Below are 19317 nucleotides of genomic sequence, written 5' to 3' on the forward strand. Positions count from 1 at the left end.
TCAACTCCTTTATAATAGTACGCTCTTTGTAAAATTACTCCCATATAACAGCTATCTTCTTCTTATGATAATATAAATAACTAATCATCTTTACAAAAATAGAATATCTATAATTACCAATAATACGTGTAGAGATTTTGACTGAATATTTTAATATTTTAATACACTATTTATGACAAATAATATTATATAAATTTATATTTCCATCATTAATAGATTTTCCTTCATTATACAAAGTGTGATTAAGTTTAGAATTTGACAATTACAAATGAAAAATTTGATTTTATGCATCTTTTTTTTCCTATAACAAATATTATTACTCAAATGTCAATGATGTTACTCCTCTCCTTCCACCACTGTCATCTCCGCCAGCATCTCTTCCCCTTTCAAAGTGGAGAAGGGTCATCTATATTTTTCCTTTATTCGTGCAAAGCATCATAAAAAGAAAAGTAGGAGTAAAAAATTGTATTTCCTTAATTGGTTAATTTATTTTAGGAAAAATAATATTTACTAGAATTTGAGAAAGAACAGTACAGAAAGAGTTGCATAGCTTATTTAAGACAAGGTAAGAAGATTTAAGTTTGATTACATTTAGAGAAAAACAAGGAAAATATGAAAATGAAAATCGAATATCTACAGGCAAATTGGTAGCACTGGTCTGTGTATATTTCCTTTACAAACCACAAGAATGTAGTGATAAAATTCTACGTGAATGCACGTATTTGAAAAAGATTAGACCTAAAAGTAAGTCAATTATAAGAATAAAACTCGACTAGGTTAAAACATTGTAATTTATGTTGCCCCACACAATCACACATTCTTTAGATGAGTGTGTGTAGAGTTACTCTACATTAAACTCATCTTGACAAATTCTCTCGAGTATACATGAACTTCATTTTGATTGCTTAACAAAGTAGAGTAGTTGATATTTTTTTCTTTTTAATTTGTGCGTGAAATATTTGAATTTTGCTAGCTTAAAGTTCCACCAACAGCCTAATCATATTACTTGCAAGGAATCCATGGTTTGATGTTGCGGTTTGCTGTTTCTACACTTTATTCTTCACATAAATATTTTTCTCAGGTACGCAGCTTTCTATTCTATTTCCCTCCAAAAAAAAAAATTGCTTTTTTTTCCTCACGGAAGTAGGGGGTGGGGGCAGAGATTAGGGTCATATATAAATTAACTCGTGGAAAAATTATAGGAAAAAAGAAACAAACAAAACATCAGTGTTTGAACTTTTATTGTTTTCTAGTTTACAGTATTCACATAATGTTCATTCTATTTCACAAAGCAACCACCATCAGCTTGGACTCTGCTTTTTTAACAGAGTTTTTACTAATTCAAAGGTTTGAGAACAAAAGCAAGCAATTTCCCAAGAAACAGGACATGTTATTCCGAGTTACTTGGAGGCTTTTCCTTTGGATGCTTGGAGCCATAGTGATCAACAAGTTGGTTTTGATTTGCTAGCTGCGCCTGAAAAAACAAAACAAACTGCTTAATTGAAAGCCTCATAAAACCAACAAAGACCATTGCATGCCTTGAGAAAAGGAGTACCGCACATATGTTGACAATTCAACATAGAACATGTAGCATTTGATTAAACCTAGTGCAACTATAAAGTAAGTTTTAATCATTTGTGGTACAAACTTTTTCCCGGTCTAAACATGTAGTATGACGGACCCAAAATACAAATCTGCTTATAGCTCTTGAACGCAGTAATCTGCAAGGCATTGAAGCCTAATTAAATGTAAATCAAATGCCTAACAAGATTCACTACTTGAACATAACAGAACACATGAATGAACTAGCAAAGACACGTATATTAATGTTGCTAAGCTTCTTAAAGACTCGAGAAGATAATGAGCTTTTTCACTAATACGCGTTCTGCCTACATGATCAGCACTAGAAGAAGTACTCACAGAAAATGATGTGTGACTCATAAATTTCTGTAAGAACATTTCTGTGAAGGAGAACAAATCACTTCCCACATTGACCATTGATCATTTGAAGAAAAAGGCCCAAAGGCAAGTGTATAGATGCCAGAAGAAGCTGATTTACCTTATTTGGTAAAGACTTACTTGCACGGGTTTTCATCAAACCGAGAATGCATATCACTTAATCATGGTTAAGTGACAAATGTATGAAACACTTCTTTTGCATTCATTGGTTTGATGTAAACAGCGGGTGCAGGTAAGTTTTTATCCTATCTTACACATAATGTCATGAAAACTTGTTCCTACACTCAAAATAATTTTTTTTTTTTTTTTTTTTTTTAAAAAGAAGAACATAGGCATGAAATTACTAAGGAGTCTGCGACCAGCGTCATTTCATGAAAAAGAAAACTTGACCATTTAAACAAATATACTCGAGGAAAAAACATAGACCTTGATAATTCTAAAGACTGGGAAAAGTTTTCTACACATGGATCACAACAAGGAAGGACGGATAGTGTGGGTTGCTATGGCAATGCGATGCAATACAGGAACCATAGACAGGTAAGAAAGGACTCCTGGGAGAATAGGAGAGGGGATTGTGGGGCTTCTAGCCACTTCCCTTTCAAAGGGGTAAAGCCGATTTTCTCTTTCCAAGTTTTTGTTTAAGTGCATTCACTTGAGAAGGGATAAATTGTTATGTGCTTTGAGTATAATGAGAAGGGGACTGCACCGTAACGAGCAAACAAAACAAGTCATAGCTCTGGAAGTGGCCTCAAATCTTCAAATCTGGACATGATTTGGACAGGTCATAGAGCAAGTCATAATGAATTAACTACTCCCTCTCCCCAACACTTTCCGCTTAATATGGCAATTTTAAGTTGTTTTTCTCTCAGGCGAGGATCAGCACATCATATCACTTATTGACAGTGCTAGGCATGATTATCCTCTAAAACTTATACTGGAGAATGTCTATGGGGACATCGACAAGGAACAGCTATTGGAAGGACACAGAAGAGGAAAAGGCCAATGAGGTTTTTGTTGGTCTGTTCTGTAATACTTGAGATTCATTACATGTACTGCCTCTTTCTCCTGTTCAACCACAGCCATCACAGTTGAACTGATCAGTCCGCTCTGAATTTGAAAACACTACGCATATAGCAGCATCACTAATTTCACTCCAACTCCACAAATGATGTTATACCATAAAATGAATTCAAACGGATAATCATTGTTCACTTGATATACTTTTTGGGTTTTCGTTTGTCAGAAGGAGGGCAATATGTTGAAGAAATTATGCACATTCCTTTTCATTATAGGTATTCTGAAGGACAATTGACCAATCAAAGAAAATTTCTAATGCCAATAGATTCACTTCTCAAAGATAGCAGTTTAAACAACCTTAGAAACTCTCTTGTACAATCAGTATTTCTTAGTTTTCAACATGTACAATCAGTATTTCTTATGTGTCAAAATGTACAATAAATATTTCTTATGGCTATGGATCAAGTTTTAGCAGCTTTTTGGTGTATTTTGAGGGTTTTATATGAAGTACCCACCATGTCACACTCATTGAAAGGGTAAATGAAGAGTTCCTTCAAAGTTTCTTCCAGACACTCAATTGTCGATCTCTATCGCAGGGAGCATGCCACTCCACATGCCTCCCTCCCCACACCCTGGGACCCGAATTCAAGACAAGTTAAGCTAAGAGTAATGCAACCAACAAAAAGGAACTCCACAATCAGCAGGCCACTTAGACACTTGAACAGCTAACAAGTTCCACAAAGTTAGCCCCACCCCAGGCATCCCTATGTAAGAAAGAATTTGGTTTAAGACGGAAGTCCCATGAGCAAGTATCAAACAAGCACAGAATCTTGACAGTAGAGACAAATTAACAAGCCTGAGGGAACAAAAGCACGAATAATGCCACTCTCAGTACCTAAAATAAAGAGAATGGTATAACAAGAAAATATAAACAAGGAACACCAACTATACATGCCACTCTCACTACCTAAAATAAAGAGAATGGTATAAAAAGAAAATATAAACAAGGAACACCCACTATATATGATGTACCACTATGCAGTTATTACCTTAGATCCAGCAAGCAGAATTGAGAGAACTCTCATGTATTACTATTGGACAAAGTTCCATGTAGGGCGTTTCAGACTCACAATGCTATAACAAAAATAGCGGAAATAATAGAACTAAGAAGCTGTAATGCAGAATAAATAGCTAATTAGGAGGAACGAAAATGAGACAAAGTTTAGTTAGTGATTTGAGGCAATGAAAAAAGAGAAGTTATTCAGCCACCATTTTTCAACAACAAATTGTTAACACCTAACTAAAGTAGAATCCCAACATTCCACTACTATCATGAGTGTTAAACTCACAATTCCATTGCTAATATAGCTGAATAATTGTACTAAGAAGTTGTAATGCAGAATAAATAGCTAATTAGAAGGTAAAGAAAATGGGTCAAGGTTCATTAGTGATTTGAGGCAGTCGAAAATAAGAAGTCATTCAACCACCAATTTTCGAGAACATAGACTTGGGCCCTAACTAACATAGAATCCCAACATTTCACTAATCTCACGAGTAACGTGTTGGACTCACAAGATCCTGCAGTTTACTGGAACAATTCCTAGAAAATAGATAGACAAAAGGAAAACTATGGCCAAGCTAACCACTATAAAGGAAAGTTACTACATCACCACAGGGAGCAAATATAAAATGTTTAAAGAACTCTGGATAACAAAGCAATCACTTGGTTATTATTTAGCTGCTCCCAATTTTCAACAGAACATTCCCACTTGTCATGGGCAGCTGAATGACTTCAAGCAGCCTTGACCCTTTACAGTAAAGATACTTCAATATAATGGTGACTTCCTCCAGCATTATTTTTTTGGGGCGGTCGTATATCAAAAGGTAAACTGCTAATAAATGAAGGAATAACACCATGAAGCATTGTTCAAGGAATCTAACAAACTGCACACCGCAACCTAGTTCAACGGAAATACAGAAGCTCTGGCGCCAAACATAATAACCCCATCTAATTATACAAACACTAGAAATCATCACATACTCCATGTTTCCTTATATTTTTACGATAAAAAGATTTTCATATTTCTATCTTAAACACAAATTGCCAATATATTTGAAGTTATAAAATTATCTTCAGGAAAGTTTCAAGAAACATCTAAAAACCATAACAGATGAGGAATGTAATCCAAAAACAATAACAAATTGTGGGAAAGTAGTAAGCGAGTAAAGTGAAAAGGACAGGTACAATTACTAGGCAGTTGAATTAAGAACACGGGATAACTTCAGGCTAATACAATAACAAATGAGAAACGTAACTAACAGGTGCAACGGAAGCTACTTAACGGGGGTAGGAAGTTGGAACTTTATTATTAATACGTATGGATAACCGATTAACCAACTATCAAATTCAGATGCGCTTCCTTTCAACGCTAACTTTTTTGTGGTGTTGTTTGGATGCCCAGAACAGGAAAAGAAAGTGTTGGAATGTTAAAAGTGTTGTGTAATTTTTCTTCTATGTATACATATTTGTTCAACGACCCTTCCACAACGAAGGTTAGATGATTTAAAATACCTTCCTAACAACATCACCTACCAAAACTATACAAAAGAGGACTTAGATCCAGACCACTACCCATAAAAGAAAATTAAAAAAAAAAATAAAAAAAATCAAAGAAGCAGGTCGAATTGTTACCAAAATTCCACAAATTAGAGGCAAATCAAGAGATAGAGTAGAACATACAAGCGAAATAATAGAAAAAGATGAAAGGAAAAGGAAAAGGGTGATTGAGTTTTTTTTACCTTACAAATGGGACAGATGACTTTGAGGCCAACAGCACGGGCTTCAAGTTGAGATCCTTTGCCTTTCTGATTCTTCTCAGCATTTTTCCGCTGGGCCTCTATCTTTTGCTTTCCCCTTGTCATCTCTCTTCAATCTACGCACCTACATTTACTCCCTTTCTACCCAATTTAGCTTCACGGTGTTTGGATTCCCTTATTTTAACTTCTTCTTTTCTTTTTCTTTTTTTGGCTTATAACCACTTTTCTATTTTTTTTTTTTTGTCTTGTTTGGGAAAACACTTACTTTTAAGTCAAAGCAGTACAAAAATAAGTGTTTATAAGCCCATACATCTCGGTTGGATACATCTCGGTTGGATACTTGGATGGTTGTTGCACATCGTATTGTATTTAATTTAATTAAATTAATTATTACATTGAGTACGATATTTATTTTCTTCGTTACTAAAATTTTATTGTATGATATTATTAAATTTTGTTTATTATATGATAACGAAAATTGTAATCTTAGGTCATCAGTGATTTGGTGTCTTTGTGTCATTAACTTATGTTTGTCTCATCTTTCTTTTGCTTATTATTTAATTTGCTCTTTATTCATATTTTTTTAACAATAACTCTACCTGACATCTTAAGTTTTTTTAATAGTAATAATAAGGTATTCCTCGTATTGGTGGTGCATCACATTATGAAACGAGATGTAATAATTTATCAAAAAGGATTAGAAAATGAGGATTATAGAGACCTAATTACCATCTTTATGGACACTTCCAAATAATTATCTCACATAATAAGATTATTCATAACATAACAATTCAAGCGAATAAAGAGTTCCTTAATTTTGTACTTCAAACTTGAGAAATCCATTTTTCCTAATTTTTCCCGTTTTCTATCTCGCTTCCCCCCCCCCCTCCCCCCCCCCCCCCCTCTTTCTCTCTCTCTCATGCCTCTCTCCCTAGAAAAAATCAAAATTGGTAAAGATCATTTCTCCCTCCAAAAGCAATATGTAACACTTCTCAAGAAGTATTTGATCATTTCGATCTTTGATGGTGGCTATGATAGAGATAGGATGGTTTCTCCCAACCAATAAAAGTAGGAAGATTGTAGCTTTGAATCTTGTGCAAAAAGATCATCGAATGGATCCTTAGTCTGCTCAAAATTCGGTAGCACGAGAAAATTCGACGTCCGCATGAGCTCAGACTGAGATGACGAAGTGGATGCGCCTTGCAACAACAATAACAACAACAACAAAATACTAAGTGAATGCACCTTGATTTCCTCCTACTCTTTACTTAATATCGCAATAAAGTTCTCACCTATTTCTTGTGATGGTATGGCGAAGTATGTGTAACATACATATAGGATATAGCATACACATGATATATTCCGTCGTGACAGCGGCAAACATCACAAATTAATTAGATGAACTTTGACGACGACAAATGGAGTTGAGAGGAGAACTTCGGCGAGATTGTACTGACAGAACAACACCGACTAGAACTTGTGGGAAAAAAAGACATGAGAATCTCCAAAATCCTTAATTTTGTGAGCTTTGATTGAGGTTGTATGTGTTTTGTAAAGGTTTTGTTGCTATATTTTGAAAGTGAAAATATATTTTTATTTATTGTAAATATAAATTTATTTTAGTATATCTATCTCTCATCTTTAAATGTGCCTTAGGCAAACCCAAATCTAAATTAATTGAGTTAGTATATTTCAGATACCATATGGTTGTTTTAAAAAATTTAAAAAATTAAAAAACTTTGAACTATTTCAAAATATTTATCGAGAATATTCTAAAAGGAGAAATTTTTACAATAATTTGGACAAATAATATCTAACGATTAAGATAAATTTATCAAGTGGAGTATTTCGTTTAATCTATATATAAATATTTTATACTAACATGTTTTTAAGTGACTTTACAAATTTACCAGATAAAAAGAACATATTAATAAGAGTATTTGGCTTCACATACCAATTATTCTGAGATTATGATGTGGCAATAACTATAAGGTGACAATAATACATGAATTATGTAGGATTATGATACCGAAATCAACAATTAATTTTATCATGATAATATTGAACACACATATATTTATTTCGCATGCTATCACGTGTAAAGTGATACATTGTCACATAAGTTGCGCAAATATTATTTATGTGGAGTTTTATACCAAAACAACACGGTACATAAACAATTTGTAATACGATGTTTACTATAAACCAAACAATACATTCATAATGCAGAATTTTATGCTAAAAATAACAAATCAGACAAGCTATTAGCATTTGTATTCTAACGATCCGTACCTCCGGGATAATACTAGGAGTGTTTGTCATGTTAAGTAAGTCATGTCAAAAAGTATTTAAATCATATAATAGTCGTACGTTAAGTTTTGAAGTCAAGCAAGTTGTAATTTGAAAGTCGACGAAGGTCGTTGCAAGTTAGCATTCATGAGTTCCTCTATATTTTGATCATTGTCCTTGGAGCTTTTCTCCCTATGTATTTGGAGCTAAGGAGTGATCCACCTATCAAATCAAATGTCTACTAATCTAGTTTCCAATGCAGTAAACCGTTCGTCGATATGACGTCAGAGCAAGAAGTTATCAGCATTCTACCATATCTTTGTCCGGGCCAGAAACGACCTCACTACCCGAGCTCATAGCGACCATGTTGGTTGCGATGGCAGTTATGATTAGCATACACAGCTGATAGCCTTGTAGCATTAGTCTGACACTGATTATTACTATACACAGCTAATAGCCCTTGTAGCATCAGTTTGGCAGTTCTGATTATTATATACAGCTGACAGCCCATGTAGCATCAGTTTGGTAGTTATGATTATTATGTACAGTTGATAGCTCTTGTAGTATTAGTGGGACAGCTATGATTCTAATTGTAATGACCCGTTTGGTCGTTTTGAGCCTTTACTCTGTTTTGTTCAAAATACCCTTCATGTAGTCCCTTTTGGTATTTATGAGGATGGGTGGCGCGGTTCCCGAGGCAATTGGACTTTTGACTAGTTTTGAGGATTTTAGAAATTTATAAGTTGAATAAGTGAAAAGAGTTGACCAAAAGTTGACTTTTGGGTAATTACGTCCGGAATCGATTTTTGATACTTTCGTTAGGTCTAGAATGTGATTTATGACTTAGAGGAGTCGTTGGTTCGGTTCCCGAAGGGTTTGGGTGCGATTTGGGTCGAGAAACTAGTTAAGTTAAGGAATTAGAGTTGACCACGATCAACATCGGGTCAAGACGACCCCATACCAATGTTTTGAAAGTTCCAACAGGTTTGTATGATGATATTGAACTTGTCCGCAAGTTTTGGTGAGATTCTGATGAGTTTCGAACGGATTTGGGTTGTGTCGCGGTCATAGTCAATATTTTCGGCATAGTTTCATTGGCCATAAAGAATACCATATTGATCAAACTACTTTTGGTTTGTGTTTCGATTGAATCATTAAATCCGTATCGTAATTACAAAGCCATAGCAAAAAGAATCGTCAAGTTTTGACACCGTATTATGCCCATTTTAGTATCGGAGAGGATTGTTGTTCTGGTGTGGCCGTGGGTGAGCAAAAAAGGGCCCACCTGCGAAGCTGCAGGTGTGGAAATAGGAATCCAGGTGCGGAAATGCCACATGGCAGGCCTCAAGTGCGGACTTTTGGCCGCGGATGCGAAAATTACTGTGTATTAAAAAATCAGACTTCGTCCATTTAGTATTTTGAGCATATCTTGAGTTCTAGAGCTCTGTTTGAGGTGATTTTCACGGCGTTGTTCTCTTCTTAATAAAAGGGTAAGTATCTAAACTTTATTTGATGTTTCCTCAAAGATTATTTCCGTTGGTTATTGATTTTATCCGTGTTTGGTTGAGGAATATTAGGGTTTTGAACCCAAAAGTTGAAAAGTTGTAAATCATGGATTTGAGGATCAAGATGATGGATTTTTGAATGGTTTTTCTAGATCTAGGCTAATTACGCTATGGATAAACTAATTTTAAAATAAATTTCCAGTTTTGCCCTTGCGGCTCAGGGTTACCTTTTTGGGTTCATTTTTGGATTCTGAATCAACGTATTGCAATATGGGTATCATTGGACTCGTTTAAACTCGTAGATTACTGTTTTGACTATATTGAACCTAAATTTACAATAAAATTCTAGTTTCACCCTTGGGGCTCGGGTTTGACTATTTTGAGTTCGTTTTAGGGTTCCGAATAGAAGTATAAATAATATGGGTATTGTTAGACTTGTTTGACCTTATAGAATACTATTTTGACTATATTGAACTCGTTTGGATAATTTGGACACTGTAGAGCTTCCGGAAGACTCAATCTTCGTCTGGATCGGGATTTTGACCATTCGGATACATTTCTGAAGGGGAAGGCTCAAGTTGGATAGTTCGTGGTACCTGTTCGACATTAAGGTAGGTTACGACTTATCTTTTTTAGACTCCTATTAGAGAAACGTATATAGATGATAATTATTGACAGGGAAAACATGATAGGCCTTCGAGCATAGTGGTGTTGATAAACCCACTGGTTTGGTATGGACGTTGTTATATGGGCTTGTCGCCATGTTTGTTATACTTGTGAACTTGATGTATTTAAATTTGATGTATTTATCTCTGTCTCTTGATATCTCAGTTATCTCATGAAAAGGAAGGATAATATGGATGAATTGAGTTTTGATTTGCATTTTATGGAAAGTATCTGCGGATCCAATGATATGCGACGTTGTTGAGGTTGATTTCATGCATGACATGCATTCCATATTTCATATGTGATTTAATATGATTGTGATTGGTAATGATGATAAGTGAGAGAGTGTAGCCTCCGAGGTCTTCGCCGGAGAGCGTAAAAGAGAGAGAGAGTGCTCGTGATCCGTGGTCTTTGCCGGAGCAAGGGAGTGCTCGTGATCCGAGGTCATTTACCAGAGTGAGAGAATGATCGTGTCCGAGGTCATTTTTTGGAACGAGGGTACATAGACTTCCCAGGTCCCACATGGGTCATGCCTTTGAGGCATTGCCATTAGCATGTGTGTACGGTACAGAGAGGAGGCCTGGGGGGCATTACATAGCATTTGTATAGCACTACATTCCATTCCAATTGTATTATACTTCATAAAATTGCATAGCGTATGATCTCATCAAGTTCTTGGTTGGTGATTTACTTGAAGTTGTTGCATGTTGTTAGGTGCCTATTAAAGGTTCCGAGATCAAGTGAATCGAAGAAATTAAGTTTGTCAAAACTTTGGGAAAACTTGGCAGAATTCTGGACAGTATTTTTGGTCCAATTTGAGGGAGGTATATCTTCTGGAATATGAGGAGTTATGGAATGAATAATCTATGTAAATTCAAGTTCAGCGAGTCTTCCTTCCAATTCAACTAATAGATTGCAAATCTGAGAAGTACGGGATAATGTACGTCCCGTACCTCATTTTCCAGAATTTTTCAGAAGTTGGCAGAAAGTTGAAAAATTGACATCTCATGTACGGGATACATGTACGGGACGTCTAACAAACTAATGGAATTTTTGTTTTGATATCTTTATGATATTTGTTAATTTCAACATACACAAGTGCTCAAGCTTTAGCTAGCGTTTGGCCATAGATTCCCAAATTTGTATTTGAAAGATTCGATTTGGGTTAATTTTTCAAGTTTTGAAAATGTGTTAGGCAGTAGTTTTTTAAAACACATTTTATTTTTTGTTTTGGAAAACATGAAACATTACCTATACCCATAAGTTCTAAATACTATCAAGAATACCCAACCATACAAAACATACATACTTTGCTAATCCCAAATTATCCAGAACATGATATTTTAATAGCAACTGCTAATAACACACTTACCAGCTACTACAATTCAAATTACAATACAAAGATCCATCTGCGCAAGAAAAAACTTATAGTAACTTATTATTCTTCAATATAATCTTCCCACATGGTACCAAAAATCCCTTCACCACGAGCATGGTAGATACGGCTTTAATGGAGGAGCATGGTAGATAGAATTAGTTGGGTCATAAATAGACGGCGCTTTTGTAAAACACGAAAGTTTGGGGTAGTTTTTATAAGTTTTGAAAGGCCAAAACATAGACCTTGGCCCAAAAACAGTTTTGAGCCAGAATTTGGAATTTGAAGATTTGTTTTCAAAATCTGTCAAAATTTTATGGCCAAACGAAGATTTGAATATAAATCTTCAAAATATGCTCCTAGAATCTATGACCAAACGGGAGCACAAACTGTGCAAGTGAAGTAGAGAGAGAAAGAGAAGTGAAGAAATGAACAGCTCAATAGTATTAAGAGTGATTTTGATGGCAAAAAATCTTAGAAAGAGGAAGGTTGTTTGCGTCAGCTGGTGTTACATGTGCAAGGAGACAGGGCAGGACGTGGACCATCTTCTTCTACATTGTAGTTTACCATGAGACTGTTGTGGGACATATTTGGGTGGTTCAATACTTCTTGGGTAATGCCAAGAACTGTGAAAGAGTTGATAGTCAGTTGGAAGAGCAAGAGGCAGAGGAGAAGACAAAGGGCTTGGAATATGGTTCCGCTTGCATTGATGTGGGTAGTTTGGAATTAGATAAACAAGAAAGCTTTTAAAGGAATAAAGTCAAGTTTTTCTCAACTGAGGAGTAGTCTTCGCTCCCTTATTTTCTTTTGGTGTAATCAGAATGTTCCTAGCTGTATAGAGGAATGGGTGGAGTTTGTAGAGAATCATATTTTGTAGGTTCTTTATATTTTGGTATATCCCTTGTATACGGTCGTTCTTTGGCCATGTTTATGAATGAAAATATTTTTATTTGATAAAAAAAATCTCCTTCTACTGACAACATTTGCTCTGCACTATTAGATAATAACTTTTCTTTACAAATACACATATGTATGTGCACACACACACATAAACACATATATCACTTTTAAAAAAAAATACTCACGTTATGGATGTAAGAGAATCAATTATGTTCTTATGAGATTTTGATGATCGTGAGAAATTGTTGGAACTATATGAAGGAGTCTCGAAAGCTGGGCACTAGTCAAAGCAGTAAAAAAGGGCAAGTAGCAAGCCGGAGCAAACAAGGGCTTTGCGGTCATTAACAGGAACAAACGTTTATCGTGTCTGTTAATATTACAAGTATGATGGGATCCGGCATTGTAGGTGTTTCCTATGTGAAAGGGCACGAGAGTCTGCTAATCACGTACTTTTGCATTGCGAATTTACCTGGCAGATTCAGACTATGTTTTTAAACATTTTTGGAGTACAATGGGTCATGCCCTAAGGTGTGAAGAATATACTTCTTAGCTGGTATGGCAGAAAGTTGATGGCAGATTTAAGAACGCGGGAAATCTATCCCTATATATAGCATATGGAGTTCTTTGGTTTGACAGAAATCGGAGATATTTTAATAGGGAAAAGCATCATATTTCTTTTGTAAATTATGGATGTTTAAAGAATTTCTATTGTTGGTGCAAGGAACAGATGGTGGGGGAATGAGCTGAAGATCATTTTGTTAAGATGTAATTTCTCTTCTTTTGTACTTTTACAGTAGCTCCTCGGTACTAGTTTTAATAAAAATTATCTACTAAAAAAATTACAATTCTATCTTCTCGTATTATTTTCTTCCCTTCGCATCAACAATTTTCAAATTGAATGAATATTTTAAAGCTTGCATTATATCAATTTACCACCCACGACTGCAAGATTTGTGGCTTTGCCCAATAGCACAGACCTTGTCAGACGGTTTGAGTCTGATAGGTTCATTACTCCTCTAAGCGAACAGTTGCTATTTCGATAAATAACCATTATATGTTGAACAATACCCATATCAAAATCTAGCATGTCATTAACCATTATATTCCAAATAAAATTAACTTCAAAATCTAGCATGTCATTGACCATGTACATTCACTCTTTTTTGTGATCAAGGGTCCTTCATATCTTCTTGAAGAGTCTAATGAGGAAGCATATCATATACTACCAAGTCTAGGAATTCAACACATTCTAAATTTTAGAAGTAGATATTTTCAGGGGGCACAAACCTGTATGGCACCGTGCATGGAGCTCTCATATTCAAATTCAACAATGTTAAAGCAGAATCCTTGTTGCTATAGAAAAGGGAATAAGTGGACACATATTAATGATAAGTAGGAGTAAGTGAACCAAGATAAATATAATGTGTGCTAAACCAATCCTATTACTTCTGACTTGTACACCTCCTTGTTTAATAGGCCTATGTCTCTTAAATTCAGCCTCAAGTTGGTCTACAGTAACATCTAGAGGCAAATTGCGGACATAAATAGAGTGCCTCTCAGCTGCAAGTATTAAAATTAAGTAAATTAGATGCCAATGTACTATTAATGAGATTGTAACCAATGAGAAAACAGAAGCAGAACAAGCAGACAAGCATCATGCAAGTAGATCAAATAACCCAACATCTAGATCAAATGCAAAACACATCTACTTATCGTGCTCCTTCATTTGTTCAAAATCAAAGATGAACATCACTATTCCATTTTTGTTACATATAGATGTGTCCATCTATTAGACCTACTATTACTAAAGTCTATAATTGCAGGAAGAAGGGCGAAAATAAGGCCTAAATATTACTATTTTATTTAATTATTACTATGTGTATGTATTTATAGCAGTTACCTAGCAGTTAATTAGAAGTTAGGATGGTTATTAAAGGAAGATAGACGATATTACGCTGTAGGTTTCTTCATGGTTAACGGAGGATAAGGTTCCTCGAAATACCTTGATTGTTGGGTGTATTTTCATTCTCAGATGTTGTTTGTCTACTTGTAAACTTTTCTATTTGTCCCTGGAAACAAATAACAGTGAAATGTGTTATTATTTTTGTGTTGTGTTGGGAAATTTACAGCTCAACGTTTGGAGAGTTTTCTGGGTTCCTAACACCATCACAAGATTTTTCCTAGATAGTAGTAATGAATATATTCCAGGCAAGTTTCAAGAAAATGTACCTTCATCTTCAGTATGATTAGTCTCAGGTACATTAATTCCACTAGGGCTAGTAGGATTTGATGCTTCAGGAGCTGGAGTTTGTGCTACTGCAATAACTGGCTCCTTTGACCTTTGGAGGAGCCGTTCTGGAAGTATTAGTAGGTAAATAGATTTTGGTTGGCCCTTTCTTTGATGTGAACTGAAAATTGATGCATACGACTTCTTTTAAGCATCCTCTTGGGCAACAGAATTAGCTGATTCTATATTTGCAGGGTTCTGGTCCTCACAGAAATGGGATACAGCTGCCACAACAATCTCCCTTTCATCACCAACTTGTCTCCCATCTTCCAAAGAGTCATTGGCTTTTTCCTCAATATGTTGAACATCTTCTGCATATAAGCCATCTTAGTCGAGATTTGGAGGATCAACCACATGAGTAGGATCTGGAATCAAAATGAAAATAGTAAAAGACTTAAAGAGAGTACAAGAAAAAGTACAATTATCGAATTAGGAAAGATTTCCAACCTGGATTAGGGGTCAGAACCTCTGACTGCACATCCTCAGTTTCATTAATCAATTCTGAGATATCAGTCTCATTTTCTTTTAGGGAAAATGGTCAAAAATATCCCTCTACTTTGTTTTAATGGCTAAAAATATCCTCCAAACTAATTTTGGGTCATTTATGCTCCTGCTGCTACGGAACTTAACAATATACCCTTCATTTGACGAAAATTCCCAAATTGATTCAAATAACTTAATTTCATTAAAAAAAAAAAAAAAACTCATTCCCCTATGTTAACATCTCTGACCCACCTTTTGAAATAGCTCATTCTTCCTTCTCTCTCATATTTTCTCCTCCAGTTATGAAGCCCGTCGATGGAGACTTACTTTCCCTTTAGCCGTTGACTGATTCAAAAGTTAGTGTCATGTTTTAGGAGCTACAATTTTTATGTTTCAGTTAAGTCATCTTAGGAGTTGTAATTATATTGAAATTAGTTAGGTGATAGGGTCATCTCTTTTAGCCATTATTTCAGGTCATAAGTTAGTGATAAGTTAGTGCTCAACTTATTTGCTTAGTGGGTTTCTCTACTGTACTAACTATTTAAAGGTATGTACTGGTTGTTTCCAAAATGACTGTCAATTGTTTCCGTCTTTCTTTACTTTCCTTTCTAAGGGAAGAGCTTGAATCGAATTTCTATTCAAATAATGAATAACAGGTTTATAAATTATAGATGTTTGACAAAGTTGAAATTTAAAATGTTTTATGGTTTCAAAAACCACTTCTTAATCTTCCTTCTGGTTATAATTGATGGAATCGACGGCTTGAGAGCTGTAGGAGAAAATATGAGAGAGAAGGAAGAATGAGTTATTTTAGGAGGTGGGTCGGGGTGGGTAAACTAGGAGAATGGGTTATTTTTTATGATATCGGGTTATTTGACTCAATTTGGGAATTTCCGTGAAATGAAAGGTATATTTGTTAACTTTCATAACGGCAGAGGCGTAAATAACCCGAAATTAGTTCGGAGGATATTTTTAGCCATTAAAACAAAGTAGAGGGATATTTTTGACCCTTTTCCCTTTCTTTTATTACCTAAAAACATCATTCAAAACAAAATAACCCTTGTCCTCTAGGGCAAGAAAAAATGTATGGGTGAATTTCCTTCTCAAGTTATCCTTTCCAGTTAAGCATCGAGTTACCAAAACAATCACCCCATCCTTAAGGGATTCCTGTTCATCTACGGTCTTTATTTCTGCCTTGTAGTTATTATAGTCTAATGAGCATATCATATCGTTGATATTTTTCTCAAACATCAAGAAAAGCGATAAGGTTTTAAATATTGCAAGATATTCAATTTATCACCTTATTATGATTCTAGTTTTTGAACACGTGAGTTTTAACCGGTAATATTTTATTTTTTTCGATAAAAGAACCACACAGCAATAGCTGGTGATGTTTTATTAATAAAGAGTAACTTATTTACACAAAGAAATCAAAAAGCAAGAAAAATAAACGGTCCTAAGATAATGAAGACTAATACTATGTACAACAAATCTAAAGTTTGATGCAGAGGAAACAAAACTTCCATCTATTAGTCAAGTCTGCAATCATCTGCTGCTTTGGATTGATGCCACTATTAGCCACCTCAAGCTCTCACCAGGTGCTATGGTATCAAATCCATGAGAACAAATTCAAGTAGTAAACTGGAAAACTCCATCTGATGATATTTTGAAACTCCTACCTTCTAGTATGAATGAAAGTCATATAAAACAACAGCCCGTATCATGTATGTTAGCCTGTAACAATCATCTAAAGAAGTCCTTCTAGTAGTGTGAACAGAAAATCTATTAATACCACTCACTAGATAGGATAACCTTAGATAACTATACAGTCTTAAAACTGGAATCTCCATTCAGACTGCTGTAGAATTATCATCAATCAATCTGGATCTCTAATCTTATCTGCTAAATGCCTGATGTATGGCATTGCACTTTTGTCACTATTCAGAATCTTCCTTGCTGCTGTTGATAACTCCTGAAAGCTATGTATTTGAATTGCACCTACAAAATCAAAAACCATGTTAGCTAAATAATCTGCCTGTGCATTGCCTTCTCTCAAGATGTGAGAAAATTGCACATGGCCCTTATTTCTCCACTGCTTGATCCTCCTCACTTCCACACTGATTTTCCCTGGACTATCCCAGCTCCCTTCCAAAATGTTGATCATGGTCAATGAGTTTAGGCCGGGAACTGCAGGAACCTGATGATTAGAAATACAGTATTCTATACCATCCTGGATAGCACTTGCCTCACCACCAATATTTGTTGTATCGTGCAGCTGTCTTGCACTAGCATATACCAGATCACCTGTTACGCCTCAAAATTTTTTGCGTCTTTTTCATTGTAAGTAAATTAACGTAAGCCCGGAGAGGTTATGGTTATGGAAACCTTATAAGGTTAAGAAAGACTTATAACATATGCTAAGCGAGTGTCTAAACGTTTCGGGATCAAGCGAATCGAAGAAATTAAGTTTGTCGAAATTTTGAAAAAAACTAGGCAGAATTTTGGACAGGAAATTCTGTCCAACTTGAGAGAGTTATATCTCCTAGAATATGAGGAGTTATGGAATGCATAACTCATTTAAATTGAAGTTCAGAGGATTTTCTTTCCAATGCAACTAACAGATCACAAATCCGAGACGTACGGTGGAAGATAGGCCCGTACAAGATTGTACGATTCCTCTGATACAATCGATACTGTCGAATAACAATGGTACCGTCGAGCTTGATGTCGTTGTGAGGCGGTGGAAATTGTCTATTTGCTATAAATAAAAGGGGCCACGACTTGGGTTCATTTTATCATCTAAAACAGATCCTTCTAGACCCTATAAGCTCTTCAAACGCTCCAAATCATTCCAAGCCATCACAAGAGAAGATCAAGCTTTAAATCTGCAACTAGTTTATAAAAGGTGATTGTTCTTGCTTATAATTGGAGTTGTGATGAACTTGGTCTTGAAACAAGTTGTGTGAGTTGAAGTTCTTCAAGTATAAGGTATGTTCTTCATCTTGTTTCGTTGATTTGAAGGTTAAACAAGTCTTATTAATGAAACTAGTTATGGAGGAAAGATCATAAAATATTGTGTGGTAGTTGTTGGCTATGGATGGAATTCGAAAGGAGATTTTGGATGGATTTGAGTCTAGTTTGAATGTAATCTCTTGATTATGGTATTGTTGATGTTGTTAATGATGTTTGGGAGTTGTTTTGGAATTTGTAGGAAGTAGATGATATAGGGGAAATGCTGCTCAAAATTTTGTTAGCTTACCTAATAGTTTAATTTGATCTTATAAGCATTTCAATGACTTAACCTTAGTATGAATCATCTTGAATGTAGATTTTCAAGTTCGGGAAGATAGGCCTTTAGTAGTTAAGGAGACGACAAGGTATGTTAAGGTTGTCACTTTCTTTCTTAAGGCATGATCCTATTGTTACGAGTTTACACAAGTGATATCCATAATGACTCCATTCTTAGAAATATTATAAGCTTATGGTTCTTGATTGTCACACCCCTATCAGGAGTATGACGGGCTCCGACCCGTAGGCCGGGAACCACTTGTCTTATCCGTTACTTTGAAAATTATAAGTCATAACTCAAAGAACACCTGCACGCAGAAAAGGCCCAACATAGAAATATCCGATCATTCAGCACGTATGTTCATATGCGGACCGACAAGTTCGCCACAACATAACGTATATCATAAAGCCGGCAAGACTAACAGTAAAGTATCAAGAGCTCAAAATAAGGCCGACAAGGCCACCAAGATATTATACAACAATATGAACCGGTGGAGCTATAAAACATCTAACTGTACACACATGTCTACGAGCCTCTACATAGAATACAATGATCATAAGGACAATACCAAATAGATCGGTGCCAAGTAAGTGGAGTGCTCGAGAATCGGCCGATAGAATACCTACAAAGTCGATCCATCTCCCCGCCTACCGCGGGCATGAGCGCAAAGGTCCACAAGAAGGGACGTCGCACGAATAATGTACCGAGTATGTAAGGCATGAATAACAAC

The 19317-nt window shown here is 35.5% G+C and overlaps 1 long non-coding RNA gene and 1 pseudogene across 1 annotated transcript; both read right to left on the reverse strand.

Moving 5' to 3' along the window:
• Positions 1-1214: 1214 nt before the first annotated feature.
• On the reverse strand, positions 1215-5945 carry LOC132029980 (uncharacterized). The gene is made up of 2 exons (XR_009407965.1): positions 5776-5945; positions 1215-1474 (listed from the first exon to the last, which is right to left on the reverse strand). It is a non-coding gene; the product is annotated as an uncharacterized LOC132029980 (long non-coding RNA).
• Positions 5946-13697: 7752 nt separating this feature from the next.
• LOC132031698 (nuclear transport factor 2-like) lies at positions 13698-16549 on the reverse strand (annotated as a pseudogene).
• Between the last annotated feature and the right edge of the window lie 2768 nt (positions 16550-19317).

This window comes from Lycium ferocissimum, chromosome 9 (assembly GCF_029784015.1).
Source record: "Lycium ferocissimum isolate CSIRO_LF1 chromosome 9, AGI_CSIRO_Lferr_CH_V1, whole genome shotgun sequence".
Taxonomy (NCBI): Eukaryota; Viridiplantae; Streptophyta; class Magnoliopsida; order Solanales; family Solanaceae; genus Lycium; species Lycium ferocissimum.